At 40.9% G+C, this 12,712-nt stretch overlaps 1 protein-coding gene across 3 annotated transcripts in view; it reads left to right on the top strand.

The window, feature by feature from the left end:
• Positions 1–12,712, top strand: part of MBOAT2 (membrane bound O-acyltransferase domain containing 2) — a 153,762-nt gene that overhangs the window by 61,292 nt on the left and 79,758 nt on the right. The window lies entirely within an intron of this gene.

Below are 12,712 nucleotides of genomic sequence, written 5' to 3' on the forward strand. Positions count from 1 at the left end.
GGTAGGTGGAAGCACTGTCTTCTGAGGTGGGGAGTCCTGAAAGTGGAGAGCATGTTGAAGGTGGCATAGAGCATTTCAAGTGGGTATATATTCAGCCCCTAAACAGTGTTTGGTATTTAGTAAACACTCAGTGAAGTTTTGCTGTGTAAGTGGATGCTGACTTTAAGGTATCTGTAAGACATATAATAGGAGATTGGTAACTAAGACATGTAGTAGGAGCTGGGTAGCTGGGCTAGAGATGGAAATTTGGGAATAGAGATGGATAAAATGTACTTGATTGAAAACCAGGGACAGAGTCTATTAGCAGATCCTGCTGGATGTTCTGCAATGTCTGAGCTATGATGTATGACCTAGGTACCATATTTCTGAATTCTGAGTCACATATGTCTACAAGAACTTTGTATAAAGAATCAGACCTATGGCTTTTATTAGTTTTTTTCTAAGTCTCATTCTCATTTGCATTTTCTGTGTTTGGCACTGTCAGTCACTACCTCTGTTGTAATGTGTACTATCTTCTCCATTTCCATTGACATTGCCTGCACTGACTTTTCTTTTTCCTCTGTAAACCAACCCTTACAAGTTCCTGATGTTTTTATTTTAATTTTTATAAGGAGAGAAAGGATATTTAGATGGTGTTTCAGATGAAGCAATTTTTATAGGATTATGACCCTATTTTTTAAAAAACTTGTACCTTGATGGGTTCAGAGTGATGCTACAATTAATATCTGATATAAAAGATATTAATCAGGTTTAGATTAGATTAGATTACTGAAAACAGGGGACTTACATACATTTTGGCCAAAGCAAAAGTAATATGCTTTTCAGTTGGAAGGTTAGTAAATTCATGTTTAGCAATGGGAAATTGTTTCTTTTTCTGAAAGGCAGTTGCAGTCTGTGAAGTTAACTTTGTAATACTTTAGACCTGCACTGCTGAGTATGACAGCCACTAGTGCACATGTGACTGTGTAAATTTAAATTAATTAAAATTTAGAATTCAGTTCCTTGGTTACACTAGCCACATTTCTTTCTTTTTTTTTTTTTTTCTTTGAGAAGGAGTCTCACTCTGTCGCCTAGGCTGGAGTGCAGTGGCACAATCTCAGCTCACTGCAACCTCTGCCTCCCGGGTTTAAGCGATTCTCCTGCCTCAGCCCCCTGAGTAGCTGGGATTACAGGCGTACATCACCACGCCCGTACACTAGCCACATTTCAAGTGCTCACTAGCCACATATGGCTAGTGGCTACATTGGACAGTGCAGATAGAGAACATTTCTGTCATTGCAGAAAATGATATTGGATAGTGCTGCTTTAGAGACATACGGTTGTATAAAATTAGTAATGTTACTCTTTTACAGTAAGTATTCAGGGAGATAATGCTACTTGCTTATATGCTGCTGATATTTAGGATAGAATCTTGGTGTTGTAATTTGACACTATTGATGTAGAAGATTAGGGCAGGTAAGTAAGGTTTGCCATGTGAGTAAATTGCTGGGGTTGGCAGTAAATAGCAGGTGGATAATTAATTTGAAAAGTACATATTTTAATCTCTTTTTTAGCTCCCTTCTATTCAGCTTATACCCATATGTATTTTTCTATGACTTTACTTTTTTACTTTTTTTTCTTATTATCTGAATATGCTCTTTTTTTTTTCTGCTTAGGCCTTTACAATAATTAAAAATGCTTAATGGGTCAGACCAACTACACTAGAGGGACTTAGAGCATTTTTATGTGTTGTCCAAAGTTATTGTTTATGTTGAATACAATCCATTTATTTCTTTTAGTCTAGTTTTACATGGTATATATTTCTTACGTTACGTTTTAATATATTTCTTTGACTAGCCAGAGTTTAAGTCTTTAAAATGAAAGATTTGAACTTATCTGAGTACTGAACAGTTTTTAAATTCTTGCCTCTCTGTGCTTTATGATTTTTTTGCTTTATGCTCTTTATGAGATATTCATAATGTAGTTATTGTACTTGCTTTGACCCATGTGTAAATTCAAATATATATATACACACACACACACGTATACACACTTTATTTTTGTAATTCCCTTTAATGCCTCTATGGTATGTTTTATTATTCTGATTCATGTCTTACCTTTAAAATATAATCTAGGCCAGGCACAGTGGCTCACGCCTGTAATCCCAGCTCTTAGGGAGGCCAAGGCAGGTGGATCACTTGAAGCCAGGAGTTTGAGACCAGCCTGGCCAACATGGGGAAACCTCATCTCTACTAAAAATACAAAAAATTAGCCAGGCGTGGTGGTGCATGTCTGTAATCCCAGCTACTCGGGAGGTTGAGGCAGGAGAATTGCTTGAACCGGGGAGGTGGAGGTTGCAGTGAGCCAAGATCGCGCCACTGCACTCCAGCCTGTGCAACAGAGCGAGACTCCATCTCAAAAAAAAAAAAAAAATAGAGGAAAAAAAGAAAATGGAAAAGTTCTATCATTGCAGCATTGACTTTCTCCCTGTTCTCTGCCTTTTATGCCTTAGTACTTCCGTTCCTTCTCTTTACATTCCCAGTACCTTGTTTTCTATCCCCCAGTAAGACATAGAAGGGAAGAGGGGGCTGATTGTGTGCCCCATTGGCAGTTTTACTGCTTGAGAGGTGGTGGCGCCTCATTGTATAAGTAAGCAAGCAGAGACTGAGTTGTTAGGTAACTGAGGACGTGTAGCTGGAAAACAGTGGGTATGAACTGGTATCTGTTCTGTTCTGAGCATGCTGTTTTAAGTAATCTAATTTCATTTGACTGAAATTTATTTGCACGATCTGTCACAGATAATTTGCCCTTTATCTCTTTTTATGAAACAAAAAACTATTGCTGTTAAAGGAATTACAGATATCAGCAGACAGAGGAGAATCTTTCTTGAGATATGGGATGAGAAAGTTCAAGTGACTTTCTTTCTAGTGATTTTGACATCATGTGATGTTTTAAAACCGTTTCCAAAGTTTATTCTGTGTGTGTATGTGTTTGAAGATTGCTCCAGGGAAAGGATTGGCCGTGTCTTTTCTGTCCTCAGATGACCTCCCTGCTCCCCAGGGCTTGTCTGCTCTGGAAAGCAGCCACGGAAGCCTGTTTCCTAGGACCTGTGTGGTGTGGAGGGTCCGAGAGCGTCTTTGGCCTGACTGTGTCTCTGGCCCTGCAGCCTGGCATAAGCTTGCTTGCTTCAGCACAAGTCCTGAAGCGGTGCCTCAGCCCTGATCTCCTTGTCCTAGAACCTCCCTTCATCCCTGTCACAAGACATCTTTACCCCGTGCTCCCGCTGCGATTGATGCCATTGGACTCTGTCCTGCCATTTTCTTTGGCTCCAGCAGTCCCAGGTTCTCTGACTCTAGGCCAGGATGAGTGAGCAGCAGGATTTACTCAAGTGCCACCTTGTCGGGGCTTCGGGCCTCCATCGGGTTCAGCTGTGGAGTGTGTTCCCCCAGCACAGGACATGGATGTGGGGGACAAGTGGCTGTGCCAGAGTGCAAAGGGACAGAATTGAGATTAAGTTCCTGAGATGCACCAATATCAGTCTCTATTTAGTAGAAAGATTCCTTCACTGTTGTGTGGTAGACAGAATTCCAGTCAGGGTGATGAATCATGAAATCAGACTGTTTTATTGGTTCATTCGTTCATTCATCTTATTTATCACACCCCTCTCCTGTCCTAGGCACTGTCCTCAGCTTCTCCTCCGAGGAGTTCAGTATGGCTGGAGGCATGTGAACACATTTTAATATTGTGTGCTAAGAGCTCTGGTGGCAGAGAGTTTACAAAAATAGCTAACCCAGCTAGGAGTAAGCAACTCAGGGCAGAGCTTCCTTGGGGGGCATGGTATGTGAATTAGATATGAGGATTCTTAAGTAGCTGAAGATGTAGCAAGGGCAGACTTTACTGCAGGATGGACAGCACAGGCAGAGGCGTGGAGGCATGAAACATGGCAGCGTGAAACACGGTGGCATGAAATGGCATGGAAGCACTGGCAGCTTAATAAGTAGCCTGACTATAGGGGGTGGTGAGGTGTGAGTGTGTGTATATGCTAGAGAGAGAGCGTGTGCCTAAGCATATGAGCTTGGTGGGGGTGGGGTGACACCGTTACATCTCAAGGCATGCTTTCCCAGCCATTTCCCTTTGGCCAAAGTATATTGTTTGTGTAACAGTCCTTTCGTCCTCTCAAATGAGAAACAAATTCATCAAATGTGTTTCATGTACTAAGGGAACAGAGATATAGAGAGGGCTAAATTTCTCTTTTATCTAGCATTTATTTAGTATATACAATTTAAAAATAGACACACGTGTGCCTTGCCTCTAAAAAAATGTATGATCTGGCTATGGAGACAATCCCTACATGCATCTTCATGTGTGCCACAACCAGCATCATTTAAACCAGGCCCTGAGGTAGGTGCAATCTGTGTGCTGGGACTTCCCTCTCGTAGAAATTCAGCACCGTGGTGGCAGTCACATGCACGTAGCACTGTTTGACGTGATCTTGCTTGTTTACGTCTTGGTCTCTCCCTGGCAAGTGTGAGTGATAGGAGAGCGGGAGCACGTCCTGCCTGTCTCACACACCACTTCATCCCCAGGGCCTCGCAGAGTGCCTGGCAAGTGGTAGGGTCTCAGTAAATACTTCTTAAAGAAGTGAGTTTAGGATACAGCCTGGTTTTGTCCACCCTCTACCGACTCCTTTGCCTTGTTCTCCATGACTGCGCTTCCTTCCTTCCTGGAAAATGTCTCTTTTCTGCAGGCGTGGTTCCCTGTGTTCTCTCTGTCTGGAGTGTTCTTCATCCTCCCTCTCCTCCTGACTCTCAGATTTCACTGTATTACATCCCTAGCGAGTCTTGCTGAGATGTCTCAATCTAGGACAAATGATTTGTTATACATCCTCTTGTGGAGTTGTGTTCCTTTCCTTCAGAGAATCTATCTCAGTTCTTAATGATAAATGTTTGAGAGTTAACTTGAGGAATGTGTTTCGCCCTCATTGACTGCAAATTCTGTGATGGCCATTATGCTGCCTGTTTTGTTTTCTGAATATAGTCAGTACCTAAGAGATTGTATGCTCTCAGTGAGTGTTCACTGGTGAATAGATGAGTGATGACATGACTTCTGCATCACAGCACACCTTGTCCAAGGAGCCCCCTCAAACTCCTGCTTACCAGCCATAGCCCCTGCCTCATTTAGAACACTGGGATCCACCTCAGGGCCTGCCCCATGCGGGTCTCATGAAAGCCACTGTAGACTCCCTGTCTCCTTTTCTGTGCCCCTGGAGCAAGTCTCATCCCTGATTCTCGTACCTGCAGCAGCTCTTGCCAGACTGTACTCTCTCTGTTCCCAGGGAAGAAGCAGAGGGGGTGGAAATGAGGGAAGGGCCGAACATAGGGAGCCTCTCCACTTAGGCTGTGGAAGAAGGGGAAGAGGAATGTGTTTCAGGTGTATCTAATTGGAATTGGGAAGATATTTTCCCTGGCAAAGGCAGCACAATGTGGCCGTGTTCTGCAATATTCAAGAGTGGAAGCCTGTTAACCTTGAGAAATGAAACTGAAAATTTTCTTTATAACTTGGCAAGTAATTTTCTTTCTTTCTTTCTTCCTTCCTTTCTTTCTTTCTTTCTTTCTTTCTTTCTTTCTTTCTTTCTTTCTTTCTTTCTTTCTTTCTTTCTTTCTTTCTTTCTTCTTTTTTTTGTGTTTTTTTGTTTGAGACGGAGTCTCCCTCTGTAGCTCAGGCTGAGTGCAGTGGCACAATCTCGGCTCACTGCAACCTCTGTCTCCCAGGTCCCGGTTCAAGCAATTCTCCTGCCTCAGCCTCCCAAGTAGCTGCGATTACAGGCATGCGCCACTATGCCCAGCTAATTTTTGTATTTTTAGTAGAGACGGGGTTTCACCATATTGGCCAGACTGGTCTTGAACTCCTGACCTTTGATCCGCCTGCCTTGGCCTCCCAGAGTGCTGGGATTACAGGCAGGTAATTTTCAACAAGATAAATGACCTAAAGAAAAATGTAAAAAATGTAAGTATATGCAATAAATTATTGCATAGATCTAATGGGTTGCCTCGCTGTGTATGGAATTATTTTGTAAAAGCTGTAGGAAAGTGATTTTAAACTTCCCATCATAGAGCTGTAGGAAAGTGATTTTAAACCGCCCATCATATGGTTCAGCTGCCCACCAATTTGAACAAACATTTATTGTGGGCCACAGTATTTCCAGGAACTCAGGGATAAAGAAGATGGGCTCCTTACCCTCTGAAATGAACAATTGAGTTGGGAACATTACAATGTCATTCCTGCAACAAATGTTTGTTATGCTGATGCTGGGATCTAGTGATGAATAAAAAAGACAGACTCTGTCCCGTCATGAAGCTTACAGTCAAACCACCCACCACAGGCAATTACTGTTACAAAAGAAGGGTGTACCAAAGGCTGGGGGGTATCCTGGAGGAAACAGCTGTGGTGGAAAGTAGTAAAACTATGTATCAGCCACTGACTGTATTCAGTAGAATAAAAAAGTTACAAACGATTTACAGATATGTAGTGTTAAGTAGAATGATGCCAACATATACTTATTTTAAAAATTGGGAAATATATTTTCCTCAGAAGCCTACTTTATTGATGATAAAATTGAACAGCAGACAAGGACATGAAAAAAGATTGAATTTAAACTCTGATTCCCACTGGGTGGCCTTAGTGATTGATTTTTATGAGCACTGGTTGGAGTCAGATATATATGGGTTTGAATTCAAGCTCTGCTAAGTTTCCATTACCTTCAGAACCTTGGCTAAGTCACTTTACTTTTCCAGGCTTAAATTGGATTAAATCAGTAACTTAGATGAGGAGCAGGGTACCTACATGCTTCATATTGTGGGCACATAGGTAAACTTTTCTTGGAATAATGGGTTCAGCTACCAAGAAGAGGTGTTCAGACTTCTAGATCAAATCCTTTCAAAGGTCATTTTTACTTCTGGAGTATTTTGCTGTTTTTTTTCTCTCTCCTGATTATGTGATGTTAAAGCTTGTTTTTAAGTATTCATACTGTCATATTTTATCACCGTGTCCTGCAGTTCATTTTCTTCTCCCCAGAGTGTGAACTCCTTGGCAGGGATATTTTACTCTTTTTAAAATCCTGCTGTTGAGCATACAGATGATAGGAGCTCAGTAAGTGAAGTTATCTGTTGTATTCTGTTCTATCAAATGAGTATTTGTGAGTTCTTGCCTTTGACTCTTTTTAACATTTTTTTGGCTGGATATTGGTTCCTGGTGTAAGAGATTTCCAAACAGATGCTTCTCACTCATGCTCTTGGCCTTGAATGCCACACTTGATGGGTTGACTTGCCGTAGTCTCCTGGTGTTCTCTGCTGCTCTTCCCTCTTGCTTTTCTTCCTCTTAGGCTCTCCACAGGTCAGCGGACATGCTAACTGGCAAAGTGGGGTGGAGTCGGGGCAGGAAGAGGCAGCTCGGGCTGCCGTGGCCTCTGTCTGAATCCACCATGACCCTGAAGAGCAGACTGTCCTGGGTTCCGTGTCACCTGTCATCTGCCGGTACTCACAGCACCCCTACAGTGGCTTCCTAGATAGAAATGTCGTCAGGAACTGCCTTAACTCTACTGGGAATGAATGATGATCTTGGAAGTGCCATCTAGCAGGCAGAAGGCTCAAGTCATTTGAAAATGTGTCCTCATGGAGTTAGTTAGCAGTGGTTAGTGGCTTGGCAGGAACTCTGTGGGGAAAATACTAACTTCACTGAGGACAATCCCATGATCCCACAAGAGAGAATAAAATGTGGCGGCAAGGAAAGTGGACTTTAGATTGTTTTCTTGTATGTTCTCTGTGGACCATATTTACCAGCCTTTCAGGGGTTTGGAATAAAGGTACAGGCCCTCTTGGTATTGCTGTGCTAACCCAAGATAAAAGTTGAATTTCATTTGGGAAACTGTGAGTAATTCTAAAATTGATTTTTTGATATTATCTTATCCTCCTAAGAGTTAATGTTTCAATAATTACCATGTATCAGTCACTGATAAGCACATGCTATTGCATCCTAGCAACAGCACTTACAGGTTTGTGTGTTATGCCTCTTTCACCAAGAAACAGAAGTTAGTAAATGGTGATCTAGGATTTGAATTTGTTGTGTCCCATTCCACCCAGGGCTTTTTATTATTATTTCTAAGCAGTAACCATTATGATTATGACATTGTGTCATTAAAAAAAATACTCTAAATAGACTGAGGAGAGTTTGTAGAGCCAACAGGGTCTCTGAACAAAAGCAGGGGTCGTAGGTGTTGGTGATTGTTCGTCAGAGCAAATATGCATATATCTCTATCCAAAAGAATGTGGTTGCCTTTTGGCATATTGTGCTTAGGATGTAAGGTTTTAAAAATATTCTCAGTTCCCTTAGGGAGTTACTTGGTAATAGGTAATAGGATGTCCAGGTCCTGTTGGATTCCTGAAAGATTTTCAGAACATAGCATTGTGCCATCAAATCCTGCACTCAGGAAAGGGTGTGATTGAGATTCCTTTGTATACTGATAAGCTAATGTAGTGTCTCTTTTGGAGGTGTTATATTTGAATTAACTATTTCAAATTGTAAACTGAATCCTTGCTGAGGTTTCAGTCATTCTTGAGCAAGTAAGGGAAGGACTTTTTTTTTCTTGGATCGAGGGCTTTTGTATGAAGTGGGGTGATTCTGTTAATTAGAGGGATGATAAGACTAATACATGTTTTTGATAAATAAAGGCATTACTTTGGACATTCTGAACCTATTAGAGTAAAAAGAAGTTCACATAGATTGCTCATAGAATGGGGCTCTGCCGGGTCAGGACTGTCTAAAAGGTCAGTTTGATAGTTAATGCCCCAAATTAATTAAAAAATCAAAAGATATCATTCGTGGTGGCTCATTCCTGTAACCCCAAGTGCTTTGGGAGGCTGGGGTGGCAAGATTGCTTGAGGGCAGGAGTTCAAAACCAGCCTGTGCAACATAGTGAAACCCTGCCTCTACAAAAATTGTATAACTTAGCCAGATTTGGTGATACACCTGTAGTCCCAGCTACTTGAGGAGGGCAGGAGGATTGCTGAACCCAAGAGTTAAAGGCAGCAGTGAACTGTGATTGTGCCACTATACTCCAGCCTGGGCAACAGAGCAAGACCCTGTTTCCACCCTCTCTTCTACCCAAAAAATTTTCAAGATATCATCCAATTTGATGATATATCTGATCTTGAAAATAATTATATATTACTGAAACATAACTAGGTAGTTGTAGTAACTTAAAATAAGATTATTACTCTTTATGATAAAGTACAAGGATGCATCTTTTGCCTTTGGGTACTTCTAGAAACTAATCTTACTTTTACACCAAGATCCTAATCCTTGCCAGAACACTGAAAGAAAAATTAAGAGCCCATGCAACCATCCATTAGAATGATAAAAAAAATTATTCAGCTGTTACAATACCATGCCATTTATATAAAAATTGTGGTTCGTGTTGAAGTTTTTTGAGAAAAGAAGCATGAGTGAAAGGGGTATTTTTTCAACTTTTGGTTAGTAAATGAGGAAATTGTCTTAGACAGTTGGGACTGGCTAAATGATGAACTCTACCTGTGATGTGGTGTGTTGTTATAAGTGTATAGACTTGACGTGCACGTTCTGTAGTCACTGTGTTAGAAAGAGTATGGTTTAATAGAAAGAGCCTTTGGCCTTTGACTTTGGAATTTGAATGATGGAGTGATTTCTATGTGCCACTTTGCTGAGTTTTTTTTTTTTTTTTTTCTGCTAAATACTGTATCCCATTTAACTGTTGAAACAATCCTGTGTAGGAAGTGTTACTGTCTACTTGTACAGATGGGGACACTGAGGTTCCAGAAGATTAAATCACTTCAACAAGGTCACAAAACCAGTAACTGGCAGCTCTAGAAGTTTGTGAAATTCATTAGTCTTGTTGAGGTTTGTTAGATTGCTTATTTAGTGAGATTCTTGTAAAGAATTTTTTGTTTAAGTTGGAGAAACAAAGATATTTTTACTTGTTTACCTGCTAGCATAAAAATCGTGGTTTACTTTTTGAAAGAATAGCAGTCACCATTGAGACATTGTATTGTGACTGGCTTCTTCTCTGTCTTCTTCATCAGGATGTAGTATTGGGAGTCTTTAAAAAATATTTTAACCTTTAAATAAATATCCGAGTATAATAGTGATTTTATTTTCTAGAATCTCTCCCTTTATTTAAAATTGTTCAACCTTCTGTAAGTGCTTTGCTTGCAATTGGTATTTATTAAAATACTAATAAATATAGACTTCAAAATAGTATTTTAATATCAGCTGACTAAAAATATAACTTTAGAATCTTTTAGATAAATTAACTGTGTAGGGAAAAAATGACTTCCTCCTACTTGTTGCTAGCTTATTAAACAGTCCTTATTTAGAGTAGTTATGGAAAAGACAGATAAGGGTAACAGAGGCAATAGCTAAGAACCTGAAAAACTGCCAGGCATTTTGGTGAAAGGATATTAGAACAGTTGAGCCTGGCATTTATTCCTCATGTGAAAATTGAACATTTATGGTACAGGTACAAAAACAGACACATAGACCAGTGGAACAGAATAGAGATCTCAGAAATAATACCACACATCTACAACCATATGATCTTCAACAGACTGACAAAAGCAAGCAATGGGGAAAGGATTCCCTATTTAATAAATGGTGCTTGAAAAACTGGCTAGCCATGTGCAAAAAATTGAAACTGGATCCCTTCCTTACACCTTATACAAAAATTAACTGAAGATGGATTAAAGACTTAAATGTAAAACCCAAAACTATAGAAACCCTAGAAGAAAATCTAGGCAGTACCATTAAGGACATAGGCATGGGCAAAGATTTCATGACAAAAACATCAAAAGCAATTGTAACAAAAGCAAAAATTGACAAATGGGATCTAATTAAAGAACTTCTGCACAGCAAAAGAAACTATCATCAGAGTGAACAGTCCACCTACAGAATGGGAGTAAATTTTTGCAATCTAACCATCTGACAAAGGTATAATATCCAGAATCTACAAGGAACTTAAACAAATTTACAAGAAAAAAAGCCATCAAAAAGTGGGCAAAGGACATGAACCTCCTGAGGTTCTTGAGACCTCCCCAGAAGCCAAGCAGATGTCAGCACCATGCGTCCTGTACTGACGCTTCTCAAAAGAAGACATTTATGTGGCCAACAAACATATGAAAAAAAGCTCAACATCACTGATCATTAGAGAAATGCAAATCAAAACCAAAATCAGATACCATCTCACACCAGTCAGAATGGTGATTATTGAAAAGTCAGAAACAACATGCTGGTGAGGCTGTGGAGAAATAATAATGCTTTTACCCTGTTGATGGGAATGTAAATTAGTCAACCATTGTGGAAGACAGTGTGGCAATTCCTCAAAGATCTAGAACCAGAAATGCCATTTGACCCAGAAATCCTGTAATGCCAGAGGTTCTTGCCTTAGCCACACCAAAGATTTGGTGTGGCGGCAGCCCACGGTGAGAGAGAGACATGGAGCGGACCGAGAGAAAACAAGCTGTAGGCTTAATGAGCAGAATGACAGTACAAAGCTTCCACAGCATGAAAGGGGTCCCGAGCGGGTAGCCAGTGTTAGATTTTTTTTTTTTTATTATACTTTAAGCTTTAGGGTACATGTGCACAACGTGCAGGTTTGTTACATATGTGTACCTGTGCCCTGTTAGTGTGCTGCACCCATTACCTCGTCATTTAGCATTAGGTATCTCTCCTAATGCTATCCGTCCCCCTCCCCCCACCCCACAACAGTCCCCAGTGTGTGATGTTCCCCTTCCTGTGTCCAAACCATTGTGGAAGTCAGTGTGGTGATTCCTCAGGGATCTAGAACTGGAAATTCCATTTGATCCAGCCATCCCATTACTGGGTATATACCCAAAGGATTATAAGTCATGCTGCTATAAAGACACATACACACGTATGTTTATTGCGGCACTATTCACAATAGCAAAGACTTGGAACCAACTCAAATGTCCAACAGTGATAGACTGGATTAAGAAAATGTGGCACTTGGCCGGGCACGGTGGCTCACGCTTGTAATCCCAGCACTTTGGGAGGCCGAGGTGGGCGGATCACGAGGTCAGGAGATCAAGACCACGGTGAAACCCCGTCTCTACTAAAAAATACAAAAAATTAGCCGGGTGTGGTGGCGGGTGCCTGTAGTCTCAGCTACTCGGAGAGGCTGAGGCAGGAGAATGGCATGAACCCGGGAGGCGGAGCTTGCAGTGAGCCGAGATTACGCCACTCCACTCCAGCCTGGGCGACAGAGCGAGACTCCATCTCAAAAAAAAAAAAAAGAAAATGTGGCACATATACACCATGGAATACTATGCAGCCATAAAAAATGATGAGTTCATGTCCTTTGTAGGGACATGGATGAAGCTGGAAACCATCATTCTCAGCAAACTGTCGCAAGGACAAAAAACCAAACACCGCATGTTCTCACTCATAGGTGGGAATTGAACAATGAGAACAGTGTTAGATTTTTTGATCACCTTTTAAACTCTTTAAGGCGGGAAATACGTGCAGCAGGAAGATGTTACAAGAGTGAGAAACAAAGACAATTAACGTCGCAGATCTTGAGGAAAACTGGAATTGTAACTTAAGTTTTATCTACTTTATAACCTTGCAGCGGCATGGCAAAGGAGACAGGATCTCACAGGATTTTACAAATTGTGTTTACAAGGAATTG

Source organism: Symphalangus syndactylus, chromosome 18 (assembly GCF_028878055.3).
Source record: "Symphalangus syndactylus isolate Jambi chromosome 18, NHGRI_mSymSyn1-v2.1_pri, whole genome shotgun sequence".
Classification (NCBI taxonomy): Eukaryota; Metazoa; Chordata; class Mammalia; order Primates; family Hylobatidae; genus Symphalangus; species Symphalangus syndactylus.